We start from the raw sequence: 11,584 nt of genomic DNA on the forward strand, positions 1-11,584 counted from the left end.
TACCTTGCTTTTCCAGATGCATCTGCCTCTGCTTCCCTAATCAAATGCATATCTTTCATTCAAATAAAGGCCATCCACCTACACACATCTTCTTCATTCTCCTTGACAGGATCTGCCTACACCGTTTGCCTTAAGCTAATGGAACTCAATTAAAATTAAATGACAACATTGCATTTCCTAATCAGGTTGGATTTCCTTGTCTTTAGTGCTTTATTTAAAAGCATTTTTTTAAATTTATAATTTATTTTTGGTAGAAGCCACAAGATACATCACTATCACTCACATACATCATGTGAATTTCATATTTTGAGTTTGATTTGGTATTATGTGTTTGGATTCCAGAGAAGGGATACTTTAACGTGGAACTTCTCAGTTCTCCCTCAAGCCTACTCTGTGCAGGGACATGGGGACTCAGAGGACTAGACTCTTCTAGGAGTGTCTTTTTGATCACTGCCAAAGAAGTTTTCAAACAACTCCTCTTAAAGTTACAAGTCAGTCATTTACAAAAATGTACTCTGCACCTCACCTGTGCTGGAGGCAGGAGATAGGGCATTAAAGATGAAAACGTGGACCTTGTCCTATGGTTTGTACTAATTTTAAACTATTCTGGGGAATCTCAAGCCAATGAGAGTAGTAATAAAAATAGATGACATTATTTAGCACTTACTAACTTCTTGAGCATTTATCAAAGGCATGGCCTAAGCCATTTATCCCTGCCCACATCTCTGTGATAAAGGTACTAGGCTTATCCTATTTTAAAGAGCACAGATCCTCAGAAGACATTCACACTAGCTCGGGCCAAATATCTAAGAATTAGAATCAAATCTGGATCTTGAGCCCAGAGTTCTCTGTATCCAGAATCCAACTCTTTAACACTTCCTTGTGTTATCTCCCCAGAGATACAGATGAGGAAGCCCTTGTGAGATTGCCTGGTCATGGAGACTCCTAATGTCAGGGAATTCTTGGGGCTTCATACAGTGGGCAAGGCCAGAATTTTACACAGATTTAAAGTAAACAGAAAAACTAAAGCAAAATCTGTGCCTCCAAACGGCAGAGAGAGAGCGGCCGAGCCAGCAACGGGGGCAGGGGGTGAAACGGGCAACGTCAGGACAGAGTAGGCATACAGGTGAGTGTGTGAAACAGGCTCCTCAAGATCTGAGTCAAAACCAGACCAGCAGAGAGGAGGGCCAGGTTTGCCAGGCTGGTTGGTATTCGTCTGACAAATCTGTTGACAGGTGTGTGGGGAGGGCTTTTTCACAGCCACAGCACCTTGAGGTGTAAGCCAAGAGGCTTCCACTTGACCCTTCGCAATCTAATTCCTGTCAGTGGAACCCCGCCCTGCAAACCTGAGTTACTCAACCCTTGACAAAACAGTGCTCCCTCTGTGTTTAGTGGAATGGGAAATTTTGAGAAGCTGCCATCCTCTGTAAGGAGAGGCTTTTCCTTTATCTGCACCTGATCTTTCTTTCATGAGGCTGTTTTCACAGCTTTGGGGTTCCATCTTCCAGGCGCCATCTTGTGGAGCTGGCTGCAACTCATCTATTGCAGTGAACATTGAATAATGTGCAGGATTATCCAATCAACGTGTTGTACCTCCGAAACTAATAGAACATCATATGCCTATCGAACTTCAACAATTAAAATAAAATAAAATAATGGGGCACCTGGGTGGCTCAGTCAGTTAAGCATCTCACTCTTGATTTTGGCTCAGGTCCATGATCTCATGGTTCGTCAGTTTGAGTGCTGCGTGGGGCTTCTCTTTCTCTCCCTCTCTCTCTGCCCCTCCCCTGCTCACTCTCTCTCAAAATAAATAAATAAACTTAAAAAAACTAATTTTAAAGTGCTTTTACAGGCATAATTACCTCTTCTCTTATTGACTGAGCAGTAACGTGGAATTGCTATGGAAAGAGTGCTCATGGTAGCATTAAACAACAGAAGTTCAGGGCCAGCACCAGTGGTTATTGACTGTATGACCCTGGAAAAGTTATTTATCATTGATTCTAGCTATTTCTTTTTTTTTTTTTTTACAAGATGGAGACCCTCATTCCTGCCCTAACTCATATGCCGTCATGAAGACGAAAGCTGTATATGAGGTATATTTGTATAGCACAGCCCTTCGACATGGGCCCTGAAGTCTTTACGTTTAGTTCCTAGCTCTGTTGTTATCATTATATCCATAAACAAGTTAAATAATCATTCTAACCCACATTTTTCCCATCTGTAAAATGGAGCTATTGTTAAGTACCTCTATTAATGAGTCGTTGTGAGATAACGTGAAAGAATTTAACACAATACCAGTTCCAAAGAAGGGGGTTAGGAGATGTTATTATCTGTAAAGTTCTGCATACAGATAATGGCTTAATATTTTCAATAATGACCAGTATCTTATATGGAAAAATAAAATTCTTAATTCACATAAGAATTACATATACCAAGACATTAAATGGCATATGTAAAGTCATATTTAATCCCAAGAACTGTTTCCTTGCCCTCCTGAGACTTGAGTATACTTATCTGAGTAACGTTACTAGAAATAATCTATACTTGGGGCGCCTGGGTGGCTTAGTCGGTTAAGCGTCCGACTTTTGCTTAGGTCATGATCTCGCAGTTCGTGGGTTCGAGCCCCGCGTCAGGCTCTGTGCTGACTGCCAGCTCAGAGCCTGGAGCCTGTTTCAGTCTGTGACTCCCTCTCTCTCTGACCCTCCCCTGCTCACTCTGTCTCTCTCTCTCCTAGAAATAAATGAAACATTAAAAAAAAATTTTTTTTTAAATAAAAAAAAGAAATAATCTATACTTACTTTTTTGAGACACTTAACACTTGCCAAGCACTGAGCATGCTCAGTATCTTCTTTATGCTTATCTCATCAGATTCTCCTAATAGCCCTGAAGATAGGCTCCATGTTTCCTGTTTTACAGATAAGAAGTCCAAATGTTTGAAAAGTCAATAACTTCCTGAAGTGGTGGAGTGATTTGGAGAGGGTGGGAGGATGAACCCAAAGCTGCCTCAGTACAGGAGCCAGTACCGTCTCACAACACAGTGTTACCAGCATAATCGTATTTGCCAATCAATTATTCTCCATCTATTCACACAGTCAATTAAATGGTGTCTAATATTTTACGTGATGCTGTACTATCCAATGCCATGGGGTGGGGGGAAGGGAAGTGGTACTGCATGTGTCCATGGGGACGAGGATTAATGTTTACTGATTCCCTGCTAAGTGACAAGTACTGAACAAGACACACGTGATCTCCTCAATCCTCACAATAGTTTACATATTAGCATACCCATTTTACACAGGAAGGAGATCAGCACCAGAAATCATTAGCTAAGGTGCCCAAGGTCAAATGGCAAGTAACTCACTGGTTATTCTAATTCCCAAGAGCACTTCCATATCCTCCACAGTATAATCATGTGTACATGGAAGTTGGTGGCATATCATAACAGACACTAAGCATCACATGAATGGTTAGGCACAAAGTGTTATTGAACCTCAAAGAAAGGAAAGACTATAGAAATCTGAGGATAGAGAAGACATCCCAGAGGAGGAAGAGAATGGCCTGAGTTGTGAAGGAAGGCTTAGGGGTATTTACAGAAAGTAAAAGGCAGAGAGCGTGTGGAGATTAATTTGGTTTCCTGATGAACTTGGGCAGAAGCCTAACTGCCCAATGGCAGTGGATCTGTTTCATTATGTTTGCACAGAATCAGTAATCAATAAATAGTTGCTGAATGGGTATTATTCTAGGGGTACCTTCTCTGTCCTGTAAGCACTGGGGTAGGTCTTGTAGGAACTAGGGTACTTTCAAGACATGTAATTCATATATTTTGGCGAATACTCATTTCTCAAGAATTTCTTGTCATGTATCAAGGAGCTTTAGATGTCAAGGGGAGGGTATAGAATGGGGAATGCTGGCTGGCGGAGCACCAGGAGCCTTCAAAGGGAGGCACCTTTTTGGTGGCTATGGCATCTCAGACTGGCATATCCTGACTCTTGATACTGTCAGTGTCCCAGAAATGACAGCACTTACACATGCTGAGTCACATAACCGAAATTGGCAAGGTACACAGTATAAATCAAAACGTGTGTTTATAATTTGCATTGGACACTGTAGCTATCAAAAGAACTATATCAGGGTGCCTGGGTGGCTCAATCAGTTAAGCGTTCGACTTCGGCTCAGGTCATAATCTCACGGTTCTTGGGTTCTAGCCCCTCTTCGAACTCTGTGCTGACAGCTCAGAGCCTGGAGCCTGTCTTCAGATTCTGTGTCTCCCTCTCTCTCTAGCCCTCCCCTCCTCATGCTGTCTCTATCTCTCTCTCAAAAATAAATAAAACATTTAAAAATTTTTTAAAAAAGAACTATATTGATTTTTTTGGCCAAACTAGTGTATTCTTTCCCTGTAATAAGACACATAGGAAGTCCTAGGATGCAAACGTCACTTGGAGTACAAGGGAAAAACCACAAAGGTAGTATATGACTTAACAAAAAATCATCACCTACACATCCTTGAAATACACAGAGTCTTTTCCACATGTAAATAACAGTCTAATCACTGTACACGTATGTTTAATCTTCATGAGACTCTTATAAAATGGTACTTTCTCATCCCTTCTTTATAGATTAAGGAACTGAAGCTTGTAGATAGTTCCCGCAAATTAGCACTTCTCTACACTTTGGAATCTTGACTTTGCCAAGCTCTTATTCTCGATGCTACAATGCTGTGATTACCTGTTATGATGTAACTGGGCACTCAGAACATGAAGAGTAATAAGGTAGACATTGTTCTTGCCCAAGTGAAATTTACAGATTAACCAAAAAAGCAGATATTTAACAACTGCTTCATCACAGGATTTAAATCTTTAATTATAATTGTGGTGAAGCTACCAGCAAGAAGGATACCCTCATCAAGGTGGACAGGGAAGGAAGTCTTCCCTGTGCAAATAAAGTTTCATGTCAGATCCGTGAAGCCTTCTAGCTATTCCAAGCAGGGGACTGGCTCAGGTGGCAAGGAGCTAGGCTCACTGGAGACAACTGAAGAGCCACGGGGAGCCAGGGAGAGAGGGGACAAGGTGAGCTCCAGGGGGAAGCAGAGCCTGGGCTCTAGGCTTTCCTAGTCAGTTACAGAATTGTGACTTCAAAGCCATTAAAGACTTTTAATTTCAAGACTGCTTAAAAGAAACTTAGATGGGGCACCTGGATGGCTCAGTCGGTTAAGCATCAGACTCTCAGTTTCCGCTCAGGTCATGATCTCATGGCTTGTGAGTTCGAGTCCTATGTTGGGCTCTGTGCTGACCATGTGGACCTGCTTGGGATTCTCTCTATTCCTCTCTCTCTGCCTCTCCCCGGCTCATGCTCTCTCTCTTTCTCAAAATAAACATTAAAACAGACTCAGATGCGTAACTTTAAGTGATGACAGTAGGGGCGCCTTGATGGCTCAGTTGGTTGTCTGACTTTTGGTTTCAGCTCAGGTCATGATCTCACAGTTCATAGGTTCATGCCCCACTTTGGGCTCTATGCTGACAGTGCAGAGCCTGCTTGGGATTCTCTCTCTCTCCCTCCCTCTTTTTCTCTCTCCTTCTCTCTCTCTCAAAATAAATAAACTTAAAAAATAAAATAAAATAAAGTGATGACAGTAGCCACAACATGGAGAAGGCATGAAGACACATACAGGAAATCTAGCTAGAAGTTTCTGGAGCTCCAGCTGAGATAAGGAAGCTCTGGCTACTATATGGCTATTTCGAACCACAAGGTTAGCCATGGACAAATACTTTGTCAGTTCCACATTAAGGACTCAGTCATCTTTTAGGGACAATCAGTGAAACTGTGCTAATACCCATAATCTTGAAGCAAAACCTCTCCAAAAAGCTATACTAATTGCACACATGTCCAACTATTGTTTATTCAACCAACACTCTTGGAAGAGGTAGATCCAGAAAGCTGTCAAACTTGTAAATGAAATTAAATGACAGCACAATCAGGGTGCCTGGGTGGGTCAGTCGGCGTCTGTGTTGGGCTCGGGTCATGATCTCCCAGTTCTCGAGTTCGAGTCCCACGTCAGGCTCTGTGCTGACAGCTTGGAGCCTGGAGTCTGCTTCTGTTTCTGTGTCTCCCTCTCTCTCTGCCCCTCCTCTGCTCACGCTCTGTCTCTCTCTCTCAAAAATAAATAAACATTAAAATAAATAACTAAGTAAATGATGGCATAATCATTTTGGTGACATTTTCTTTACCAGGAAATATGAAATCATTAAAAAAACGTAAATAATAGTTTGGCATTTGTTGTTGGAGCAGAGTCAATGTAATAAGCTCTCTAGATTTACTGACCTTGAGAACATTGGTGTTTCCTTGTGCTTTTGACAAAGTATCGTCACTGAATATTGGTAAGCAAAACTTTTTACAAGATAGTAAGACTCGAGTCTGAGTGGGGAAGCAGTGGCCAAGCACTTGAGAACCTAAGTTTGATGATGCAGCCAATAAGAAGATGGGTAGGCAGATACTCAGTTGAGGTCAACTATATGATACCAAGTTATGTATTTGGGAAGAGTCCCCTCGAGTTGGAGAAAAGTTTCAAGAAAAGACCAAGCACAAGATGGATGGAAGAGAGCTCTACCCTCTAATCCACAGCCACTAGTCAGCAGTGTCTAGTAACCACTTACAATACAGGTAGTTCTAACAGAGATGTGCTGTGAGTGTCTCAGAGTCATCACATTTAAAGACTTGGTGGAGACAAACCAAAACAAAAAAGAAATAAAGTCTCGCATGAATAATATAGATTGCACGTTAATATGATCATATTTTGGATCTCTTAGTTTAAAGGAAGTATAAGATAAAACTTAATTTCATCCATTTCCTTATACTTTAGGATATGTGGCTATAAAAGAATTATGGCCTAAGAAATCTCGTTATTTGTAGGAAAAAATTCTTGAATAATTCTACACTTATAAGGTTGAGAAGAGAGATTATATGAAGGATATCAGATAGTGCCCTAATAGGTAGACTTAAGGATAAATTGGAGGCTGCATAATAGCAGAAAAAGGAATATCCAGTATCAATTTCTTACTATATCAATATGTGCTGTCATCTATGACTAAAGGTGGGAGTATTTCAACTTAGTACAAAAACAAAGCAAGATTGACATTTTCTATGAGTTTACTCTCTTATTCAATTTACCATATAACAATTTAAGAAAAATGTCTTTTGCAGTATACTTAAAACAAAAAGATCTAGCAGAATTTATAGCCAGGCTGGCAGAGTAACAAGGTAAAGTATCTGATGCAAAGTTTATATTCAATCAATAATTAAGTATTCACTTTTTATGAATAATAATAGTATTAGTTTTCCTGGATAACTAAGCAATGTTTTGTGGACTTCTAGATTCATCCATTCATTCATTTATTCACTCGCCCGGAGAATATGTTTGATGTTGATGGGGATTAGGAGAGGGAGGAAATCAAGATCCCATGATGCTATAAGCCATCTACCTGTTCTCAGGGGTGCTGGGGAGATTTGAAGGTGATTTAACAGCAATTTAACGCAATAAAAAGCTAACTCAGAAAAGAAACAGGACCATGTATCAAAATAGCCAATGTTACCCCTGGTGCACATTCCATTCCTTTACCTACACCAACTGATGAGACTGTATCTTAAGCTAGAATCGACTTCAATTTTTTGGCCAAGTGGTGTGTGTGTGTGTGTGTGTGTGTGTGTGTGTGTGTGTGTGTGTGTTTAAAAAAGCATTCCCATTGGAACATACCTCCTACAGGAATTCAAATACAAAATGACCTGTAGAGAATACCAGACATGAGTTCTGCACATTAAGCAAGCAGTTGGGCAGGTAAACCTGCTTGGAGGATCAGATGCTATATCTCCTCCTATTCAATGAAATGGTCCCTCCTCTTCATTCTCACAAAGCTTTGACCTTTGCACGAGTACAGCCCTGATCCTGCCACTCTGGGACGTGAGTGTCATCCAGGTAAACCACCTGCACTTTCTGGTAATAACGTCTCTTTAAATAGAAGCCATCTTTCCTTTGTGCGGTTTAGATTGGATTTGCTTGTTCCCTCTTCTGCATCTTTACTGTCACCACCCGGTGTGTGAAGGTGGGTGTAGTCTACTGGGGCTGACATGGAGACTCAGGGACAGCAGTACCAAAGACAACATGCTCTGCTCTGCTAAACAATCTCAGAAACAGCACTGTATCTCATAGATGTCATTAGCATGGCCAGTTCTGCTTTATGGGTGAAGAAAACAAATTCCTAACTGTAACTTAAGTGCCTTTCCTAAAGCCAAAGTATGTTAATCAATCATTGCATGTGTGTGTGCAGTTTTATTGAGCCGTATTTGAATTTCAGCTGCATAATGAATCAGATAAATTATCTAGTGAGCAAGCAACAAATTCTGTGTTCCTGTTCATGCAAAGTCTTTTTGAAAGATTTTTTAAGTTTATTTATTTATTTTTTTTTATTTTGAGCGAGAGACCAATGGGGGTAGGGACAGAGAGGAGAGAGAGAGAACCCCAAGCAGGTTTCACACGGTCAGTGCAGAGTCCTGTGTGGGGCTCGAATTTATGAACCATGAGATCATGACCTGAGCTGAAACCAAAAGTCAGAAGCTTAACCAACTGAGCCACCCAGGCGCCCCACACAAAATCTCTTATTCTAGGGTAAAAGTTGTCTAGAGGGGGTAAGATTTCAAATTATTTATTTTTCCAAAATTCTCATTGTCTCTATTTTGTTAGTTACAACCTAACATTTTTTTTAATGTTTTTTTTTTTTATTTCTAGGAGAGAGAGAGAGACAGCATGAGCAGGGGAGGGTCAGAGAGAGAGAGAGTCACAGGCTCTGAAACAGGCTCCAGGCTCTGAGCTGGCAGTCAACACAGAGCCCGATGCGGGGCTCGAACCCACGAACAGCGAGATCATGACCTAAGCGAAAGTCGGACGCTTAACCAACTAAGCCACCCAGGTACCCCACAACCTAAGATTTTTAACCTCCAGTTGGCTTCAAGGCAAAACTATTCCCCCTTTGATACAAATTTATATATCATAAAAAACCAGCCTTTGGGGAGAAAGAAGCAAACACAAAAAGAAAGATGCGCTGTAATAGCAAATGTATTTTGAATGAAAACATTGGAAGGAAAATAATGACCATTTTCACAGATAGACACCAATGTTCCAGAAACTATGTTCTATGCTCAGCCACATACTTTTAGTCATCTGGATACCTGAATTGGGAGTCATCATTAAAAAATTTGTTCATGGGGCATCTGGGTGGCTCAGTTGGATAAGTGTCCGACTTTGGCTCAGGTCCTGACCTCATGGCTCATGAGCTGGAGCCCTGCGTTGGGCTCTGTGCTGACAGCTCAGAGCCTGGAGCCTGCTTCAGATTCTGTCTCCCTCTCTCTCTGCCCCTCCCCCACTCACACTCTGTCTCTGTCTCTCTCAAAAGAGAAACATTAAATTTTTTTTACATGTATCAACATTTTTTAAAAATTAAAAAAAAAATTGCCCAGACTGCGATATGATCTTTGGATCAAGATATCAGAAATACCACAGAGCTTTGGAAAGGTTGCCCCCCAATCTACCTTTTATCCAAGAATATGTTCCAGTCCTAATATCATCTAATATTATGGGGGAGGGGGAAGCAGGGAACATTTGAGCCTCTAGAGATTAAGGGCTATTATTTTGTATTTATGCTGGTCTACAGCCTGTAAAGGCCTGAGACGTGTAACTCCACTCACGCTATTTCCACATGGACCCATGGCCACCAATCAGCATTAAGAGTATGAACATTGTGCTTCCTAGAACTCTCCAGAGTCCACTGAAGTTCTTTTAGAAGCGCTTTTCTGAGGGGCGCCTGGGTGGCTCAGTCGGTTGAGCGTCCGACTTCGGCTCAGGTCATGATCTCACGATTCATGGGTTCGGGCCCCGCATCGGGCTCTGAGCTAGCTCAGAGCCTAGAGCCTGTCTTCGGCCTCTGTGTGTGTGTCTCTCTCTCTCTGACCCTCCCTTGCTCACGCTGTCTCTATCTCTCTCTCAAAAATGAATAAAACATTAAAAAAAATATATGAGTGTTTCCCGGGAAGCCCTCCCGCCTCTGCCATGGGGCCATCAAGAACGGTAGAGTCTTTCCTCAAAGGCAGAATGAGGGTTGTGTGTCCGTAATCCTTCCACCTAGTCTAACAAGCTGATTGCTTGCGTTGAATCTACATTCGTGTAATTGGCATGACATTTCCCATTCCAGTGGAACGGATCTTAAGGTTTGGATAAATCCAAATAATGTCTTTGTTTTTGAGAGAATTGGAGAATGGGTACAAACTACGAACTGAAATTACTGGATCGTGCTAGGTAGGACTTAGCTTTCTTCCTCCTTCTTGTCCCCGAGAGATTCGGTCGCTGCCAGGGCCCTGCAGGTGTACAGAGCACAGGGCAGAACAGGAAACTGATGCGCATGTTTCAGGTGGGATGTGGAGCTAAATTACCTGCCTTCTCCTCTGGCCTCTGCTTCTACTTTGTTGTTGTTGTTATAATTTTTTAAAGGTTTATTTGTTTATTTAGAGAGAGAGAGTGAACGGGGGAGAGGCAGAGAGAGAGAGAGAGAATCCTAAGCAGGTTTTGCAATGTCAGTGCGAGCCCAGCCCAGGGCTGGAACCGTGCTCACGAACTATAAGATCGCGACCTGTTCCGAAGTCAAGAATCAGACACTCAACTGACTGAGCCACCCAGGAGCCCTTCCGCTTTGTTTTAAGTAGAGGTGAGAGGTCTGCGGTTCAGCACGCACTACGGTCAGTTTCCTGTGGGTCAGCTTCCTCTGCCACAATGCTAGTGCCAGGTTCTGCCTGGAGTCAGGATGGTGTCGTCGCCACGACTTAGCTACAATCAATCACCTCCCTCTCCGCTACGTGGTTGACATCAGTGCTTTTACACTCATGGCTTCATGTGATCCTGACAGAGATGCTACGGCATTGAGAAGGTAGCCATTGTTATGCCTGGTGTTGTCCACTGGGATCCTCTGTACATCCTGCTTCCCCATTTCATGCAAGACTTTGAAAATGCTGCTGAACCCTCCCAGCCATGGCAGCCGCTCCATGGAAACGCGAAGGATTCAGTCAAACTGGTTATTTGGAATCATGCAGACCACTATTTCCCAACCTGCAAGCGAATCATGGCATTTGGTGTGTCAGGAAGACGCCCTGGGTGGCGTCGCAGGGCAGGATTTCCTCATTTCCATAGGCTTCCTGTTTCTCCTCTCTCCAGCTTCTAACTGTCACTGCAACTACATCTCATTCTCCAGCCTGATGTCACATGCAAAAGTTCAGGGGTTCCTAATCGGTACAGCGCCTTCGGGAGCAGGGGAAGCTCACTTAACAAGGTAAGATCAAGATCCATCACAGCTGGGAGGGGAGTTGGGAATGGTTCTCAGGTGTGAGGGTGCTCCTGGGAGGTGACAGCCCTTCCTGGTCTCCCTCTGTTGGCTCTGTGACCTTAGGCAGATCTAAAATCTCTCTGAGCCTTGGTTTCTTTCATTGATAAAGTGAGGATCATAGGACCTACCTCATGCAGTTTCTTTGAGATTTAAAAAATTTTTTTTTA

At 42.4% G+C, this 11,584-nt stretch overlaps 1 protein-coding gene across 1 annotated transcript in view; it reads left to right on the forward strand.

Moving 5' to 3' along the window:
• Positions 1 to 10,569: 10,569 nt before the first annotated feature.
• LIPM (lipase family member M) overlaps positions 10,570 to 11,584 on the forward strand; it is a 57,444-nt gene continuing 56,429 nt past the window's right edge. The window contains exon 1 of the mRNA XM_039223328.1: positions 10,570 to 11,363. The gene's annotated coding sequence lies outside the window, so the exon portion shown is untranslated. The remainder of the gene's footprint in view (positions 11,364 to 11,584) is intronic.

The sequence above is a fragment of the Hyaena hyaena genome, unplaced genomic scaffold (assembly GCF_003009895.1).
Source record: "Hyaena hyaena isolate Hyena2069 unplaced genomic scaffold, ASM300989v1 scaffold_1329, whole genome shotgun sequence".
NCBI lineage: Eukaryota > Metazoa > Chordata > Mammalia > Carnivora > Hyaenidae > Hyaena > Hyaena hyaena.